Raw genomic sequence first — 18131 nt, 5'->3', positions numbered from 1 at the left:
AACATCACCTACATTTTTGCCCATGTTGAAAACCAATTACTTTTCCTTTGTCTTTGCAGATTAACTCAGGGCAAAAACCAGTTTACTGATTTACAAACTCTCAAAAACATGCCAGGTACCTAAGTCTGAATATACAATTTTTGTGGATATGCTTTAGGGGTGATTATAGTGATGCCAGGTTAGCTGTTGGAATTGTTCTCAAAGGTTACTTCCAACCCTGCTGATTCTGTATGTTCTGTGTAATATATAGTAGATAGCATACAAAAAAGCTGATTTTCTTTTTCATTAATTTCCTTCATGTTCTAGTCTCACATATCCTATTTCTATGCTCTCTACATTCTGTAGCTTTAAAAAGCACAGCAAAACATCAAAAACAATCTCCAGAAATTAAAACAGATTGAAACAAGAGTTTCTACATTCACTTCCCCCCCCCCCCCCCCACTTTTTCTTCCTAAAAGGAACATGAATTATTTTCTGCAGTTGGATGAATTCCAATATCACATGGGACAATGTCCCTTGGTGTGGTGGTTAATCCCTGTACTGTCCTTCAGCTGTCAGTTTTGATAGTGGCAGCACATCAGGTGGAGGAGCGTGGTTCCTGGCAGTCCTGTCACCTGCCTTTATTGCAGGTCACCTGCACGTCCTTCTGAGCTCTCCTGGAAGCACACTGCATTTCCATGAGCTAGGCACACACCTGCCAGCAAAGCATCTCATTGCAGGCAAGTCATGCAAATCTGCTGCATTTGTTGGCAGCTTTTCAGAAAGAACCAGGTTTGAGTCCTGCTTATCACGCTTCTTTCCCCCAAGGCAAAAAGAGCAGGGCAGGACACCTCACGTGGATATGGGTTATGTGCTGGCTCTTCATGGTGTGGAGGTTTGGCAGAATGGATGGGCAGGATGCTTGTTGCCCCTGATGGCTCCATCCTCAGGGGCCCAAGGACACCGACTGGTCTTTGGGACAGAGCCTATTACAGCTGTTCCTCAGGGAAGAGAAAGCATCACAGTCCCTGAAACAGGCACATCTCTCTGCCAGCAGTGCCCTCCCTCAGGAGGGAGTCCTGAGCTGAGTCCTGACATGTCACTCCCTGACTGCAGCTCCCCATACCTCCAGGTGCCAGGAACAATGTGAATGGTGAAAGACTCTCTGGCCATTTTCCTATTTTGTGACCTGCCAGGTGTTAACAACATCTGTACCACTTCCCTAATTTGTGCATATGCAAACTTCTGGTGTCACATTTAAATAGGCTCCAGGTGGGGCTAGTAGTGCTGGCTGGGCTACGTCAGGGCTCCACACATCTTGGAGAATAAATGCTGCTGCACAGTTCTTTTTTTGTTTGCATTGCCCTTCTACCTGAGGAAATACACTAAGAGCCCTTGTAGGAAATCACTGGATGCCCAAGTTACTGCTAAAGGAATTTTCCCCAGGGATGAAATCTCTGCTTGTCATTCAGAAATCTGACAGAGAAAGATCTGTCCCAGAGGACCAAGAAATCCTGAAGCTGAGGATGAACAGAATATTCAAGCCATTGTTATTGAGAGCCACAGAAGGGAGTAAAAATACTAAAGAGATATGTTCTGATTTCCACTTCAGAGCGAAGACCACAAAGAACACAGAGATTATCTGCAGATCCTAGAGTGCAAGAAAATCTGACTTCAGTCTAAAATTTGGATTTTCATTTATGATTGCAGTTACCTTAGCTTCTCCTGCTGATCAGGTCATGTAAGCTCTGTACCATGAGAGAATGTATTTTGTCTTAAATGAGCTTTTTTATTGATCTGAAACACACATCACAAATTGACAAGACAGCCCAAGTGCAGTGTGGCATATTCAAGAGACAAAGAAATCCCTGAGCAGCTTGTTTGAATTACTAGATCACTGTATCTTGCCCTTAGAGTTTCTTTCCCCCCCTAAAATAATATCCTAAAAATATACTGCTGCCATGTTTTATTGTGTTGACTGAATGCACCCACCCAGCTCTGTTGCTGTGCTTGGTGATTAATAACAGACAAGAAAGAAACCTCCCAGCATGATGGAGTTTTGTTCTGTTCAGAGCTGTGTTTTGCCCCAATTCCATCCTAAAGCCTAGGTCCTGAAATAGTCACCCTGCTGCTGACATTTATGTGTGTGAACAGCATAGTCCTGCCACTGCAAATGACAGCAAAACCCATTCTGAGACACGCCACTTATCTCACCTAGGAGGTGAGGGACACTCTTCCCTGGAGCCAGACTTGAGGTTCTGCTCACAGCAAATTATTATGAGAGGTTCTTTCCCCACTGCCCTTTCCTGGAAAGTTATTTACATGCAGCTTTGCAAATGCCAGGGTTGGATGTTACACACCAAGTTACGGATGGCAAGGATGCGAGCAGGTACTGAAACATATCCCGAGAACGTGGACCTCATGAGTAGCTGGAGGGAGGACACACCTGTATTTGGCTTTTCCTTAGTGGAGAAGCTACAGGGATAATTGTCTCAGAGCTGGGATGTGCAGGTTTTTCCTGCCATTCCAGAGACACACAGAAATCACTGCAAGGCTGGGGGTTTTCAGAAAAAAAGAAGTTGTGCCCAAGAAAGTGACACACCTTCTCAGTGGCTGTGTGAACCACAGTGTTTTCTTTTAGGCTGGACAAACATTTGACCTGGTTGATAGTCCCCTGAGTCCTGGGTGGTGTCAGGAACAGATGGGCTCTGAATATCATTGAGGATGGGTCCTTGACAGTGCACTGCAGCCAGGGGCCCACTGCACAGGGACATCTCATGCAGCATTAATTTGTTTCCATTCCTGTGGGATTAAAGGATGGCAGTGGGAGATCCTTCAATTATTTTCTGCAGATCTGTTCACCACTGGAGGAAGTATTTTAAATGCTACAAATTACTCTTTCCATGGCAATCACCCTATTATGTGTCATGCTCACAAACCCTCCACTGCAATACGTTTCTTCTGCCTCAATTATAGTAAGCTGTACCTAAGGAGGAAGCACAGCTACAGTCAGTCCCACAGAAAAAGAAATCTTGAACTCCAGAGACAAATTCAATTATTCACAAAGAGAGCCTTTTTAGAAATGCTAGTGCACGAGCCGTTCCTGCCAGAGGCGAGGATGATTACCCTTGCAGACTGGTGTCCTCTAAACATTGCTTAAAGAAAGCACAGGTCCCCAGTGGAAAAGAGGGGGAGACTTTGAAGCAGGAATTTCATTAAAGAGTAAACTAACCTTTCAGGTTGGCTTGGCACTTGGCACAGAAACTCTCACTTCATCTCTGTGTTTTGGTTTTGAACTTCTTTGAAACCTGCAGAAATGACTCCACAGCCATGGGGGCCCTTTGACCACAGCACCTCATGGGGGGATGGATGAGGGGGTGGCATGGGCTGGGGGGGAGCAGCTTTGCAGGGGACAGGGCACTGAATGGGCAGTGGGACACACACTGGGCTTCTTCAGTGACCCCCTGCTTCCTCTGTCACCCCTTCCCACCCCAAGCTCTGGTGTCTCTCTCCTGCTCACAGCACTGCCTCCTCTGCATGTGGGGGACAAGAGGGCAGAGAGTTTCTTCCTCTGCTTCCTCCTTGTACTCCTCCTCTCTCACAGCTGCATGTGCACCCCTACACCCTGTGTATGACACAATCCAGCCCCATTCCATCCTGGGTCTGGGAGCTGCATAGTGAGGTGCACACGCTTCCCTCTCACCAGCAGCATCTCCATCTGAAAGATGTTCAATGCTCTGAGTGAATTTTGTTCCCTATTACCTCACTGACAGGTCAGAGCATGGGAGAAAACCAGGAACAACTCAGCCCTAGGTGCCTTCCTGCTTCAACTTTCTAATTACTTTTTCTAATTAGAGGGCCTAACTTACAGGCCATGTTTCAGAGAAAGAGAGGATATGTTTGGGGATAAATGGAGGAGAATGAGCTCCCTGACCTTCTCTGCCATTCCAGCCACAGGTCCCTGTGGTCCTCTGCTCCCATTTAATGCTGTTTCTGACCAATGATGTTCTGTTGGGGTAAGCTGTTGGGCATTTCCTTGTGCAAAGTACAAGTTGCTGAAAAAGCAGAGTATAAAAAGTGCAACCAGTGAGCAAAATAAAACAAGTAACAGGAACATTGACCCAGCAATTACACACTAATGAAATACTTCCCTGTGAAAACCAGCCGAATATTTCCACCAAAATTAAAGACTCTACACAGCCATTACTTCTAAAATGAAAAGGAGAGCACACATGAAGCCAGCCCTGCTTTCTTTTGTGCTTTCTCTTTTCTAGATACAACACAAGCTGTGCTTCCCCACCATTTTCAACAACATCAGCTAAAGGCTTTTTTCTTGTGCAGCTCGTCTTCCAGGTTTTGTAAGAAAATGTTTCACAGTAGATAAAGAACTGTATAACAAAATATAATGGCACCCATAGCTTTGAAAAAGGCATTTGTTTGGAAAAGATAATGCACTGCCAGTGCTGGGAAACACCTGCTCATGTGAGACTACAAGGTTAAGATTCCACTGAAGCCTCCCACAAGGGCCATGTCATCCCCTGGCCACTTTGGCAGCAGCTTCAGAGACCTGAAGCAGCTTTTGCAAATCACTCCAGCAAGAAGAGTCTGCTTGTGAAAGAACTTTCCTCACACACAGCTTGTGGGACTTTGAGTGATGCATGGCAAGGGGAGTTAATAAGACAAGCAACAGACCACTTGGTCAGAACTGAAAAGTGTATCACTTCTGAAGGGATATAAGCCTAGATGGGCTGTACAGCTCATTTTACCATGCAGACTATCCTCAAAGGATTGTGTTCCCCAACTAATTTAAATTTATGCATCCTATTGTATGCAAATACCTTCTTGAAGGCACATAGCCACCTGGTGAGAGCACAACATGGCACACTGGTTAGAATTCACCACTGAGGAAACACATCAGATAGAAAATATTAAAGGTGTGAAAGTTCAGATATAGTAGCAGTGACAATTTGAAGGCAGCACAGCTGTCTTTATTAGAAAAGAAATCAAATAATTTACAACAATAAAGGGCCAAGTTTATAGTGACACTGAGAACCATAACTTGGATTTTTTTTTTGACAGAATATTTCTAAAACACGAGATGTTAATGAATTTGTTTGCATGCAGTATCTTTGTAGCCTATAAATACCTTTCAGGTTATCAGCATGTCAGAAGCAACCACAGGAAAATGAGGCATTACTCCCATCACATCCATCATCTATTAAATTGTCCACTAAACCGTAATTCCCTGTCTCTTTAGAAAAGTTGGTGAAGTACAAATCAAAAAAGGAAAGCAGAGGTTGTTTCTCATGTTGAGCCCAACTCTGCAGAGAAGAGTGTGAGCCTGTGTTTGGACTCTTGAGGTGCTTTGGCACGGAGCCTTGCATAGCAGGACACCTCAGCCAGGTCCTGGGCACAGCAGGGTCATCTCCAGGAGGCAGTGCAGAGTCTGAGTGCTCCTTATATGAGCACAGCGTGGGACAAAGCATTCCTGAACCCGAGTGCCTCAACAGAGTTAGCAGCCTTCAGTCAGGTGGGGTAAACACAGCACAGCAGCAGCCAGAAGGCAAAATGGAGAGTAAAATAACATTCTGCAGAATGTTATTTTCCACACCATAAGCAGAGTAACACGTAGCTACTGCAGCTGTGAATCCTTTTGGTTCACTCTGTGCTCAAAGGCAAAACGTGAATGTGCCCTGAGGAGCCCGCAAGGAGTTTTTAGCGCGGCAACGTGCACTGAACACGAGTCCTTCCACAGCTCTCCTGGCCAAGCAGCTGAAGAAAAGGATGGAGAATTAAGATGTTTTTAAATAGAAATCCCTTCTTTCAACATTCAATGTGACTTACTAACGTTTCAACCACCACTAAAATTAAGAAAGACTTCCACTTTTAGGTGGATTTGTAAGGGTCACTGTCCATGTAAAATACATGCTCAGTTTCTAGCTGAATCTGTCACCTCCTGCCTTGCTTTAGAGGACAGGTGTCTGCTTGGGAGGGCAGGAATGAAAAATGTAAACTCTCTCTTTCTGAATTATTATAATTTTGAAATCAAGGGGCTCTCAGGCAGAGATCTGGGGATAGGAATAACAGTTCTTTACCAGTGTGTATAACCAGGCACACAAACAACAATAACTACAGCATTAACAACAAAACAGCAGCAGGGACCCCGTGACAGCCTTCTGGGCCGAGACGGGAAGGGATGGAGGAGAGGCTTTGCTTCACAAACCCCTGGGGCAGTCAGTGCCGGTGCTCCTGCAGGGCTCTGAGGAACACTCAGCTGGAACAGCAGGGATGAGCTGAGATCCTGGGCTGGGGGATGAGGTGGATCAGCAGCTCCAGGCTGGCACTGCCACATGTCCCGGCAGGACAGGGGGTGCGAGGAGCCTGCAGATGAAGAAGAAGCAGCAGCTCCATCTGGGTTATAGTGAATTTCCTTCTCCAAGCAACAACAGCTCCCAGGACGTGTCCTGCTCTGAAGCCCAAGAAAAACCAGCCAGATGCCCCCACCCTCCCCTTCTCCTGCCCCACTTCTCCCCTGGGCCCAGCTGAACTCCCTGGGTTTTTCCAGCACTCACTAAGTACCAGCAATCAGATTTCCCTGCAACTAATGGGTAAAAATTCCATCGGTGAGAAGGAACAAAAGGAAGGACACCTAACCCCCAACACCTCCCAAAACAATACTAACCAGGGCCTGCACTGCTGCTGCTTCTTTCAATGAAACTTCATCTCTCAGCTAACGGGGATTTAAAAAGTCACTGTTCACACAGGGTTTTTTTGCGTAGAACAGAGAAAGGACAACCAAGTAATGAAAATCATCCCTGAACTGGAGTTTTGGTTGTGAGCAAAGAGCAGGCTAGCAATCATCTCCTCTAGCCCTCCTCCCAGTCTGACCCCTTGTCCTCAATACTGTTTCCATCCCAGTCACTGATGTGTTACCTAACCATTCCCAGGAGCCCGCTTGTGACCCACTGACACACAGGCACCACTCGGCTGAACACCGCTCTTCTGCTGCCTGGAATGAGGTTATGCTTTAACTTCTCCACAGCTGATTAAGCTTAGCAATACTGCTAATGGCAGTGAAATCATTTGAGACCTCTAGCAGAGCAGTTAACGTCTATTTTGCATGATTGCCTCCATTTTCCAAATGAATATGTAGTGGCTCAGTGGGTTTAACTACCAAAGTTGGTGGGTGGCTGCTGGGTGCTTCCAGACTGTGTCCCAAAAAGAGCACGACTCTCTAGACAAGGAAAGCCACTCATGTTAGCCAAGCCTTCTTTCCCAAAAGGCTGAAGCCACCTTCTGCCCCTTGGAAAATCAATGATTTCAGTAAATGAATTTCAGTCTCTTTCTGTAATTGGATTAAAAAAAAAGGCAGCATCTTGCAAGACTTATGAAAGTCAGTAAGCTGGAGAATTGCACTGTGACTGAACACAAATCAAATAGTCTATTTGACATTTTAATTGCAAATAAGAAAAAAAAATAAATAAAAAAATCACTCATTACAGAACTGAACAAAGTTGACTTGTGTGAATCAGAGTCTCCAGAGAACCTTTTGCATGGCAGCTGCAGCACCAAACATCATGCAAACTGTGGCAGCTGTGGCCATTACTGGTCATCCTTTCTCCCTATAAAATTGCACTGACTCACATGGTGAAGTAAAGAGCATGTCAAGGAGGAATTAAAAAAACCCACCACAGAACTGCATCAAAAACACAAGTTCAGAAGCCATAGATCTGTTTGCAGGAGCTGGATCAAAATTGCTTCAGGCTGGTTTGGGTGATTTACGTGACTGCACCAGAGACACGTTTGGCTCGCGGTGCTTCTGCCATGTCTTGGCTCTGGTCTTTCAAGATGCAAGAGCAAGTACTGAGCTCGGATATCAGTACAGCTGACCAGCTGCTCTGAGTACAGGTACCATTTTAGAAGTCTGATTTAATATCTGGTTCAAACAGGAATGCTTGTGGCTAAATTGGAAACAAAACTAATCTATCCTTATTAGATTGGGGCTGTAATCTCATAACACCCTCAGATATTGGACTTGCCTGACAGGCTTCCTGCTTTGCACTGGCTCTCATTCTCAAGAAGCTGAAGAGAGTGAATAATGAAAGAAATGTAAGTTCAAAGAAAATTCTTATATGGTTCAGTGGCTTGTACAACAAAAGCCTTTAACAACCCATATACAAAAGAAAAAGGGAAAGAAGTGGTCTGTGAATGTGGTCCATTCACCCAGAAGATAAGTTTTGCTATACCAGTGTGGATGCTGCCCAGATCTGAAAACACTGGGTGCAACAAGTGTATGCCTTGGGATCCTAGGGAGGATTGCTTACATTTCCTGAACAGAAAAAGCACATGCTCAACTTTATGGCATTGGTACACTGGTTGTCCACAGGAAATAACTAGGATATTTTTTAGTATTTTTTTTTTTCAGGGAAGTAATCAGCTGTTTCAAAAAGGACAAAATATTGAAGAGAGCAAGTATGTTAGCTGTCTTATAATTAGGATTATTAATTCTAAAAAATATTGACCAAAAATAACTTAGGTGCAGTTAGTCTGACTTTGGCAAAACATGAAGAATTAGATCCCTTGACAGGCTCTCCAGCATGTTTTCCTGTAATGTTCCATTTTCAGCTGCCATTTCCAGCAGTATTTCTCTATGGCTGACCTTTCCTTCCCTCACCAGCATCACGTTTTGCCAGTCCCTGTGTAGAAGAGCTCCAGCAGCCAGGCCCTTCCTCTGGACAGGAGGATGCCAGATTTGGGAGTTACCTCTGCAAGACCTCACCCACCACCCCCCAACAGGCAGGGATGACCTTCTGTTTTGTTTTATTTAATCCCTCACACCAATGGTCAGAAAAAGCCTCACCATCCATCATCACAAAACAAGTTCCTTGCCAACAGCAACAGGTTTTCCATAGGACCTGAAGTGCACCTAAAAGCTTGACATTTACTGCTTTGCATTTTGTAGGAAGCAGGATGTAGCAAGCCACATTTAAACACCACAGAGAAATCTGTGGTTTTTTCCTGGTTCCTCATTCTATGTACTTCCTCTTTGGGAAACTGCCAAATTCTGTCTCAGGAGGTTGTTATTTTGCTCCAAGAGACCAAAATCAATCAATCAATCTGTGATTTGGCAGAGTCAGAAGAGAAGATTAGGACTCTCAAGGTACAGATTATAAACACAATCCCCTCAATTAACTACTCTGGGATGGGCTAGAGGCAGTTGGATCCTCATTAAGTTAATTATTAACACAGATGGTCAGTGAGCATATTTTTTATGACAACTTGTATTAATTTCAAGCCCAAAGCAGTAAAGCTAGAGAGAGGCTAAGAAGCAGGGCCACTGCCCTGCCTGCCAGGCCACTGGGAACAAACATCATGGAGCACATTTGGCCCCTGCCATGTGTTAGCAGCCACCTTCTCTGGCCAGCAATGCCAGGGCTTTTCCCAATCCCCTTGGTTTCCAGGCATTTGGGACTCTGTGCCCTGCCTACCTTTCCTGAGTACATTAAAGAGATGTCACTACTGGAGAGACCTCTGAATTACACAGCTGGTGCTGGGAGGGGCTTTTTAAAGCTACCACCTGGCAGGCCAAGGCTGTGCTGCTGCTGTGGTGTGGGGAGGAGGGCTGGTGAGGGCACCTCTGGCATTGCATTCCGCAGCCTCCCACAGCTCCCAAGGGAGAAAGCTTCACTGGCATCCACCGTCCCCACCCTCTGCAGGGAGCAACAGTTGAAGGAAACATTTTGTGCCTCTGCAGCTTAATCCATAACTACATAGCTCTTAAGGAATTTTAAGTGCCAAGTTTTCTGGGCCTGAATAAGCTCACCAGAACACAGGAATTTTTTTTCTCCTGGAAAGCAGGAACAAAATTTTCCCTGAAGTTGCTCTGGCGACTTAGTCCTGATGCAATTTTGCTGCCATTATGATCATCATTCTCAAAGTGCCCTTCCATAACAGCCTGTTACATTTTTAACAACGGAACTTCCCCTGCCTTGTTCCAGGATTCTTCATGATTTAGCCTTAAAATTATGTCGGCTATGGTTAATCTTATTACAGAAACTTGTCAAGAGGATGGAAGCTACATGTGCAAGTCACACTTTTTGCATCTCAGACCCTGCACATAAAGGCCACCCTCCCCTGCTGATTCATGCCATACCTAAGAGGTAACTTCCTCATTTGATCCTCATGGGATCAGGCTCTCTGTATGAAAAATTTAGGCATTTGTGGTTCTGTCAGAAGAGCTCAGAAAACTGACCACTTAACACTGGGTTCAGATTGGATTCCCCTTGAAGAGTTCAAAGGAAAGAAGCTGAACTGTGGCCCAGAGAGACTGAAATTGCATAAAAAATGTCCTGTTCTATGACACAGCACCATATCCACGCTCCTTGCTCGGAAATATTTTATTAAAACTCCTTACTGCCTGAACAACATTTAAGGGCAGCTAAATGAACAGCAGCACTGGCAGGCAGTACCCTGCACTGTCCTGTTGAGCAATTAAAACTGTGCCAGGCAAGTGTCTGATTTAACCTTTTTGTCAGGCTCCTGTAGCCTGTCAAAATCATACAAGATCCTGGCAGTAGTGCTAACCTGCAGAAAAAGAGTCCCAAATAGCTCCCCTGTGAGTGGCTGGCAGATGGACCTTCTCCAGTGGCTGATGTACTTGGCACAGCCTGGAGAATGACTGGGAGCAGCCCAGAGAGGGGAAGGAAGGGCTGGCAAGCAGCTGAAGACACCCAGATGCTCTCAGCAAGGAAGATGACAAGTCAGCAACACCCACCAGTGACATATGTGACTGGCTAGGAGCAGTGACAACCTGAGGCCAAAACTGATTCTTGCTTTCATCCATCTGGATAAATATTTGCTGCTGTTAAGTGTGTTCACCAATGGGAATACGTGATTAAAACATTTCTAATTTGCAGTGCCTTCACATGCAGTAAGTCAGACTCCCTTCTCCAGAGGATAAATGGCATTTATAAATCCTCAATATTTTTCTAACTTCTGGTACCACTGCAGGTGAAAAATCGGAATATTTGTACTTTAACAGCCTGCTAGGTGTATGTTGCCATTTGATGAAGATTCAGATGTACATCTGCAACCCCAGGCCAAGCTCATCTTCCAGTGAATATGTAATTGCTATAGGTTGACAATGGAAAAAGGCAACAAGCAGTTTTTACAGAATCACCAACTGGGTTTGTGTTAAAAGAGACTTTCAAAGATCATCTAGTCAACCCCCCTGCCATGGACAGAACATTTTTTTACTGGGCCAAGTTGTTCAAAAGCCCCACCCAACCAGACTTACTTCCCAGGAATGGGGCATTCTGCTATGCACAAAAAAAATCTGGGAAAAGTCTTTTATTCCAATTTACCTACTTTTTTTTTTTTGTGTGTGTGTGTGAAATAGTAATCTATGTTATTGATCATTTTTGGTTGCTGGCCTTGTGTTAGCAGCTTTTTGTTCTGCTCCACACCCCAGCTCGATAGGATTCCGCATAGGATGCGTGTGAGCAGGAAATGTTCTTACCTTAGACTGCTGACTGCTCCCAGTGGTGATACCTTCTTTCTTACACCTCCTTCTTCTGCTCTTTATACAGGGTAAGGTAGCACCAGCCAGACCAGAAAAGCAGGAAGCCTAATTGCTGGAGCTGTGCAACTGCAATGATGGAGTTTCCTAAGTCTACAACTAAGATAAGAAGCTGCCTAATAAGCAAACAAACAAACACGATGCCTGTGGCCTGTCAGAGAAGTAATCAAAGCCCGGATAAGACATTTGGCGTACTCAGACAAGGCCGTGTAGACTTGGAGAAGTCCAATTACAGCATCCCAACTTCTATGGAATAAATTGAAGACAGGGCTGATGGTGAGCAGATCTGGAATGAAAGCTGAGCACTTGTCAGAAGGCAGCGATTGACAAGGAAACACAGTTCTCTGTAAGAAGAGATTCCCTGTAAATAACTTACTCAATTTATATAAAAGGAAAGCCCAGCTCCAGTCTTTAGACAGGCATTTCTACAGTGTTGGACCCTGCCAGGTGCCATGTTGTGTTTGCTGCTTTTCAGCCAGTGAATCAAGAAAGCTGGGGATGACAAGTACAATACTGAATCAGACCTGTGCTAGAAGACAGCTGAGTAAATTAGGAATCCTGGCTGGGGAACTGGAGGGGGCAGAAGGGGCAAGGACAGCCTGCTGAGCACTCGTTATGACCAGCCTGTGGTTTCATGCAGGCAGCCAGGCAGAGCTCATCAAATCACCCCCGTGCTGCTGGATCCTGGGGGGAAAGCAGCAGCCCAGGCTGCATAGCAGCACTTGCAAAGTCCAGCACAGCTTCCTGACAAGCAAGGTTTGAAGCATTCATAATTAGAGAGGCTGCACAGTCATAAAGCTTTTATCCATTTTAATTTCTGTTGGCGATTTAAAAAAAAAAAAAAAAATGTAGACAGGCTGCCCAATCTTTTTTTTTTGCTTAGTATAGAAAGCAATCTGGGCAACTGGAATTTAAAATAAAAAATAATTTCCAGGAATATACCTTTTCTCACAAGAGCTCTGGTGGTACAGAAGAAGGATACAGATCTTGAGCTGCTCTGGCTGAAGCCAAAGTGCCTCCTCCCCACTCCCCATGGTTTCTGAGGCACCAGATGTGTCCGGCTCCTGCCTGCCCAAGGTGAAGATGAGGGAAACAACGTGACACAGTCATTGTGCCCTGAAAAGGGACGTGACCAGACATCATCCCACACCTCAACATCCCCACAGGGGCTCCCCAGCTTTCCCAGGCTTGTGACTTGTCCCCCTCTCAGCTAAAGGTACAGGAACCTGCTGTTTGTAACATTATGCACTATGCTACCGTGCTCAGACCTTTAGCTACTCTAGAAATAGACTCTTTGGAGGTCCCCTGAGGCCAGACTCAGCTGGACCCCATGGCTGTGCCTGCCACCCAGCCAAGGCAGCTATCCTACAGGTCTCTCTCCCAGCCCTCATATTTGTAATCAGTGCCTCTACGAGATGCTAATGAGCAAGACAAACAATTCTGAAGGTTAAACATTTTTGCAGCTGGCGATGCCATTCCTCTACAATTAAAGGCAAATGTCTCAAAGATACTTAAATCCTTGTTTGCTGCCAAGACGACTGCACTTCTTGGACTGACAGGCTTAAATCTTTCAAGAGAACTCAACTGCTGTGCCTCTGTCATTTATGGGCTTTTCAGAGATGTAGTAATTGTTGTGCTTCGGGCAAAACCATGTAAAACAAAAACAACAACAAAAACCTAACTTATTCATAAATCACAAATATTTTCCTTCAAGAAGGGTAGAGTCATTAATAGCAGCAACACTGTAATATGTGCTAATGACATGTTTAGTGAATGTTTTCCAGGAAAGAGACACAAGGCAGTGCCACAGCCCAAGATGCTAACTTCCAAGGCTTTACCATCAAAACAAAGGCTTCGTTTACAGCTATTTTTCCTGGTGGTAATTTCTCCCACCACCTCAGCAGGGCCATCAGCTAGACACTCTTGGATTTTTGTTTGCACTGGGTGGTATTCTCTGAGCTCAGGTCTCCATGAATCTAGGCTGAGACCAGCTGCTGCTTCTTACATTTCTTTAATTGGGTTCTTTGGGCTCTCCTTGGGCCCATACTGCTTTGAAACCTCAAGTTTCCCACTGCTGGTTACCTCACAGCAACCTTCTACCATTTTCAAAGCTCTCCATCTTCCATTCTTAGTGTTTGTTAGTGAGATAGGGGGAGTAACCCCCAGAGATTAGATTTTTAATTATTATTTTACAAAGATGGATTTGCTCTGTTTGTCTAATCTAGTACTTTTTAGGATGGGAAACTTGTGTGCAAGTTCAGTCTTTTCTGAGGACTTAAACAAAAACAGTTTAGCTGAACTCTGGCTCAGCAGTGTCTGTGCCCATTTAGGGAGAGCAGGTGCTCCTGAATAACATGTACTGACCTGGGATATTTTATTCCTATTTGTTCTGTTTCCAATCACTGTTCTCAGCCCAAAATCTACAGAAGATGAGTCTAGCAAACACTGCATCTCCTCAGTGCTTTGCAGAGAACTCTTAAATCTCTCAACTCATGAAGGATTAGGAACTCTGTCAGGTAACCCCGTCCATACCCACTGCTCTATCCAGAGGGCATCCAAACACATCGTGCTTGTTCTCTACACATTAAAAGTAAGTAAATAAATAAAAATCCCAGACTTTAATGCTGGGGAATTTCCCTGGCCCAGCCAGCAGTACTGTGCACAGTTGGTTATATGGGAGCAGTAGTGTGGACAGGGCAGAAGCAGGGACAGCTGGAATTCCCGTGGTCATCGGGGGAAACACAGCTCCTGAAACAGCCTGCTGGCACCACGAGGTGGGGACATGGAGTAAAAAAACCCAAACTTACGCATAAATAACCTCTGGAAATGTGCCAGCAATTTCTTTGCACATAAAAATCAAAATAAGCCTTACGGGAAAGCCTTCCCTGTCCCTCCCTCAACGCTGGCCTGACTGCTGAGTGCAGTCTGTCTCAGAGCTGGAGTTTGCTGGTGCCTGTGGTTTTCCAGCCACAGGCTTAGCTCATTCAGTCTTTGTCTGGGGCTTTGTCCAAAGAAAGTATCTGTGACCTGCAGCAGAAGCTGGTTTTCTCCTTTCCAGTTTATCAGGTTATAGGGAGGCTCCATCTCTGAGCCCACCAGTGAATTGTTTTCTTCCTGCCTGTCATTTAGCAGTCACGTCTGCTGGTTCAATAGTGACAGTGCATTCTCAAACAGCCATGAAATTCAAATTGACTCAAATTATCTCAAGGTAATTTACCCATAAACTGCCAAGGTAAGAGCATCAGACTGTCCAGGTATCACTGAAGCTGAAGTAACAAAGCTATTTTGAGTACAGAGGAACAAGCTGCTCGTAGCTTGTGCCTTGAATCACCTTCAGTCTGACAATTCAGACTCCTTAAAACAGGAACAGAGCAGAATATCACCCTCACTGCCTCCTAAAGCACTTTGCAATGAATTAGGTTTTAATATCAGAATATTACAGTTTCTTAGTACTAAGAGATAATGGGTGGAACACAGGGTTTCTTGAGACATTGGTGTATTTTGTCCTTTACATTTGCTCTGAGCTTTGCTTTGGTGACATAATACGCTGATATGCCATTACCATAAATTCAATTGTTCGCACGTTCTCTCTCAATTTTCCATCCTCTGGCAATAAAGCTACATTTAGAAAGGGCTGTCTTTAGCAATTGCTTGCCATCCTTTTATTGATGGATTCTCAGAGCATCTCATTGCACTGTTTTCCTATTATCCATTTAATGGTTTTTCATTTACTCCAACACAGATGGACCAAGGAATACCACAATAGCTGCCACTTCTGCTTTCCACTTGGGTGTAAGCTGGGGAGTGGAGGGAGAACAATGGGGATTTTCTCCATGAATTAATTTTTGAATTAACTCTACCTTTATATACGACATCCTTACTGGCCTGAAGAGTTTTCTTATTTCTTGTCCCTCAAATATAGGAATCACGCATTTTAAACTGACATTTAGAATTATGCTAAAATAAGTGTTGCCTGTTTAAACACCTGCTTTGTAGCACAAAGAACTCAAACTAAAAAAATTATTTTGACAATGATTTTGAACAGATTTAACTTACAAAACTTACCCTAAGACATTACTCTTACTGGTAAAATTAGGTGAATTGCCATTGTTTACTGTTTGTTCCAATGTCTTTCTTTGCATCTGGTTGCCCAAATAGGATGTATCTGAATTAGGAAGGCACTACTGTTTCTTGGAAATGCACTGGTCCATAGATATAAGCAAGGAAAATGAATATCTTTCACAAAACCAGATGATAAAACAATAAACAACTTCACAAGAACCAGGCACACAGCTCAGCACCTGAGACTTCTGGTATGGAGTAGAAAAAGCTATGAAGGGCTTTAAATATGATACACAAAACATGTAAGAATGAAATGACATTGAACAAACCACTGTTTCATTATTCTTAGCTTATTTTATTCTGCCAGATTTCTCTGTTGTTTCATAAACAAGGTCTAGTCTAACAAAGCAGTATCTATTCCCTCTATGGCTTCAGCAAAATCCCACAGTCTGAAGGAATCATTTTTCTTTTGTTAAGCCATTTGACACCCATCTGCCTGAAAATCACCAGGCTCAGCCCTTTCATGGCTCAGAAGCCTTTTTACCACTGCTTTGATGGCCTTGCACTGAGAAGACATTGCAACATCTTGAGAAAATGCCTCTCTTTTTCATCATGTTTATAGTGGGGTGTGTATTTCTTCAGGAGGCACCACTCACCCGAAGTACTCGCTACATGAACTCCTGCACAATGAACACTAGCACAGGAGATATTCAATGCATTTTCAGGCTAAACTTGTCTTATTAAGAGGCTTTTTTCCATTCTTATGAGGTGGTGTGAGCAGGAATTAGCTCCCAGGCTCCCTCAGCTGAGATATCCATTCAGGTCTGTGGGAAGCCAGGCACATGGGAGCTGTGCCATCAGACTCTGAGGGACTTGATGCAGGCTGATGCTGGGATGTTTCCAACACTTTGGATAGAGAGAGAACTCAGTTCTGGCCACAGAAGGACAAATTGGCCAAAGCAGGCAAAGAATAGACAAAGTCTATTCAGTGGTTGAGTAGGAACAGGTATAAATTAAATCTGGTCTACTGAAGAGGTGAACTGAAATACCTAACACCAAAACCCAGAAATTAAATTTAAAAATATTTTTAAAAAAGCAATTAAATCTCAACTCAGGGTTAAACAATCACCAGTTCAATAATGTTTGAATATTGGATTAAATAATATCTACATGGCTGAAACAAGAAGTAGCCATCAAAATAAATCTACAGTAGTGATTTGCCTGCTGTGTTTGAAGGTGCTTTTGTCATTGAAACGTGAATCTAAGACATGTGCTAGATATCTTCTTCAAAAGTTTATTAAAAAAAAAAAATAGCTGAAGGCTGAATAATTCTCCACAGCATTGTGTCTGGGAAAAAAAAAAACCACCAAAAAAACCCAACCCTGACCAATCTTAAGAAACATTTAGATGGCAGAGAAGTAAAACAGTAGAAAAAGGAAAAAGAAAACCCCACAACCCCCCCAAAATACCACCCTCCTCCTATTCTTTTTTCTAACTTGCAACAACATGATCTTCCATTTCAGGATTACGTGGGGTTGTGTGCAAGGGCAGCCTCAAGCCCCCAGGGGTTGCCAGATGTGTTTGGCAGAGGGACAAACCTGGCACCCCTGGGCCAATGGCCCTGATGCCACTTGCTCAGACTGGCTACAGGTGAATGGTTTATAAGGTGAGCTCATTTACAGAAAAGTCCTGCAGGACACAGGTCACCTCATCCCACTTTAGCTTGAAAATGTACAAGCTGACTGGCTGAAACCCTGAATTCCTGTATAATAATTCCTGAATAATGGAATAATTGTTCAAAAGGATGAGACTGGACTGCAGCAGGTTCAGAAGTTTCTGTTTGACCACAGAGAAATAATTTTATTTTCTTGTCACTGTTCTGCAACTGAGAAAATCATCATCTAGTCATGAATTTACAGATCATTTCATTCATGCAACAAAAGAAAAAACACCCAGGAAGCATGATTTCTTTGTTTGAACTCAGTCATTTATTCTGCTCAATATCATTCTGGGCTGAAATTAAATATTTTCCTCTTCTCTGCCTAAATAAAATGTAATCCAACATATTATGCAGTTCTAATCTATTTTGGCCAGCTACATTTTTATGCTGATAATGGAAAATTAATTTAACCATATATGCCAGGAATATCATCATATTTTGCATGGAAGATAAAATCTCATGAGGCATTTGACTCATGAATGTAGCTTCCAGGAAGATGTTCATTTCCAATTGCATTTTCCCCCCAATAGATTCTTAATTTGCCTTGTTCTATATGGTTTCCAGTTATAATTTTGTATGGCAATAAAAATCAGTGAAGCAGCAAAAGCTTATAGGCCCTGCCTAGGTTTGATTTATATAATGAATGGCACAATATCGTTGGTCTGCGTAATTGAAATTCATTCATCTCCCACTGTTTATAATGCAGACATAAAGTGCTTTATGTATTTATTGATAAACAATCATTTTATTTGCAATAGTGTTGGGGAATAGAAACATGCCACCTTCATTTTC

At 43.7% G+C, this 18131-nt stretch overlaps 1 protein-coding gene across 1 annotated transcript in view; it reads right to left on the bottom strand.

Moving 5' to 3' along the window:
- Nucleotides 1-18131, bottom strand: part of CD96 (CD96 molecule) — a 101596-nt gene that overhangs the window by 28986 nt on the left and 54479 nt on the right. The gene's annotated exons all lie outside the window — the stretch shown is intronic.

Source organism: Cyanistes caeruleus, chromosome 3 (genome assembly GCF_971803275.1).
Source record: "Cyanistes caeruleus chromosome 3, bCyaCae1.hap1.1, whole genome shotgun sequence".
In the NCBI taxonomy this organism is placed as follows: Eukaryota; Metazoa; Chordata; class Aves; order Passeriformes; family Paridae; genus Cyanistes; species Cyanistes caeruleus.
Note: the sequence above shows the minus strand (reverse complement) of the source record. Positions and strands in the feature narration are given on the sequence as shown.